Here is a 2,500-nt window from a genome sequence, read left to right as displayed (position 1 = left end):
GCCCTAGGGCCTGGAGCCCGGTTCTCCTCAACCCTAACCCCAGCTCTAACCCTAACCCGGCTGGAGGGCATGGAGCCCGGTTCTCCTTAACCCTAACCCCAGCCCCAACCCTAACCCTAACCCCAGCTCTAGCCCTAACCCCAGCCCCAGCCCCAAACCGGCCCTAGGGCCTGGAGCCCGGTTCTCCTTAACCCTAACCCCAGCTCTAACCCTAACCCGGCTGGAGGGCATGGAGCCCGGTTCTCCTTAACCCTAACCCCAGCCCCAGCCCCAAACCTAACCCTAACCCGGCCGGAGGGGCTGGAGCCCGGTTCTCCTTAACCCTAACCCGGGGTCGGCTTGTTTGAGAAAGAAACCCAGGAATCGCCTTCTTTTCCCGAGTTAAGACGAAATACGGATTTTTGTAAAAAAAGATTTCCTTGGCCAAACCAAGTTCAGACTCTTTAGTCCTTCATATATAGCCATTCCGAGTAGGTTCCATGCACAAAACCTCTTTAAATGGCCTTTTTTTGACAAAGAAACCCAGGAATCGCCTTCTTTTCCCGAGTTAAGACCAAATACGGATTTTTGTTAAAAAATGATTTCCTTGGGCCAAACCAAGTTCAGACTCCTTAGTCCGTTATGTCTATGTTCATTCTGAGTAGGTTCCATGCACAAACCTCTTTAAATGGCCTTTTTTGAGAGAGAAACCCAGGAATCGCCTTCTTTTCCCGAGTTAAGACGAAATACGGATTTTTGTTAAAAAATGATTTCCTTGGGCCAAACAAGTTCAGACTCCTTAGTCCGTTATGTCTATGTTCATTCTGAGTAGGTTCCATGCTTAAACCTCTTTAAATTGCCTTTTTTGAGAAAGAAACACCGCAAAAGCTTTCCTTTGCGGAGTGATGTCGTTGCGCAGGGCATGAGTGCCTGGATGTTCTGAGAGGGGAGCAGGGATGAATGCCTGACCGAGGAGAGGTGCTGAAACTCGGCCTGGATGTGTGTCTGTGCGCAGGGCATGAGTGCCTGGATGCTGTGAGAGGGGAGCAGGGATGAATGCTGGACCGAGGAGAGGTGCTGAAACTCGGCCTGGATGTGTGTCTGTGCGCAGGGCATGAGTGCCTGGATGCTGTGAGAGGGGAGCAGGGATGAATGCTGGACCGAGGAGAGGTGCTGAAACTCGGCCTGGGTGTGTGACTGTGCGCAGGGCATGAGTGCCTGGATGCTGTGAGAGGGGAGCAGGGATGAATGCCTGACCGAGGAGAGGTGCTGAAACTCGGCCTGGATGTGTCATTGCGCAGGGCATGAGTGCCTGGATGCTATGAGAGTGGAGCAGGGATGAATGCTGGACCGAGCAGAGGTGCTGAAACTCGGCCTGGATGTGTGTCTGTGCGCAGGGCATGAGTGCCTGGATGCTATGAGAGTGGAGCAGGGATGAATGCTGGACCGAGGAGAGGTGCTGAAACTCGGCCAGGATGTGTGTCTGTGCGCAGGGCATGAGTGCCTGGATGCTATGAGAGTGGAGCAGGGATGAATGCTGGACCGAGCAGAGGTGCTGAAACTCGGCCTGGATGTGTGTCTGTGCGCAGGGCATGAGTGCCTGGATGCTATGAGAGTGGAGCAGGGATGAATGCTGGACCGAGGAGAGGTGCTGAACTCGGCCAGGATGTGTGTCTGTGCGCAGGGCATGAGTGCCTGGATGCTATGAGAGTGGAGCAGGGATGAATGCTGGACCGAGGAGAGGTGCTGAAACTCGGCCTGGATCTGTGTCTGTGACTGGACGTTATGAGAGGGGAGCAGGGATGAATTCCTGACCGAGGAGAGGTGCTGAAACTCGGCCTGGATGTGTCATTGCACAGGGCATGAGTGCCCTGGATGTTCTGAGAGGGGAGCAGGGATGAATGCTGGACCGAGGAGAGGTGCTGAAACTCGGCCTGGATCTGTGTCTGTGACTGGACGTTATGAGAGGGGAGCAGGGATGAATTCCTGACCGAGGAGAGGTGCTGAAACTCGGCCTGGATGTGTCATTGCACAGGGCATGAGTGCCTGGATGTTCTGAGAGGGGAGCAGGGATGAATTCCTGACCGAGGAGAGGTGCTGAAACTAGGCCTGGATGTGTGTCATTGCGCAGGGCATGAGAGACTGGATGCTGTGAGAGGACAAAAGCCGTGAATGCTGTCCGAGCAGAGGTGCTGAAACTCGGCCTGGGTTCTGTTTGTCTGTGCGCAGGGCATGAGTGCCTGGACGTTATGAGAGGGGAGCAGGGATGATTGCCTGACCGAAGAGAGGTGCTGAAACTCGGCCTGGATGTGTGTCTCTGGGCCGGGCATGAGAGACTGGCTGTTGGGAGAGGACGGCAGCCATGAATACTGGACCGAGGAGAGGTGCTGAAACTCGGCCTGGATGTGTGTCTGTGGGCAGGGCATGAGAGACTGGCTGTTGGGAGAGGAAAGCAGCCATGAATGCTGTCCATGCAGAGGTTGCTGAAACTCGGCCTGGATTTGTGTCTGTGGGCAGGGCA

This window comes from Odontesthes bonariensis, unplaced genomic scaffold, assembly GCF_027942865.1.
Source record: "Odontesthes bonariensis isolate fOdoBon6 unplaced genomic scaffold, fOdoBon6.hap1 scaffold_182, whole genome shotgun sequence".
In the NCBI taxonomy this organism is placed as follows: Eukaryota; Metazoa; Chordata; class Actinopteri; order Atheriniformes; family Atherinopsidae; genus Odontesthes; species Odontesthes bonariensis.
The sequence above is the reverse complement of the archived record's forward strand: the minus strand, read 5'-3'. Positions refer to the sequence as shown.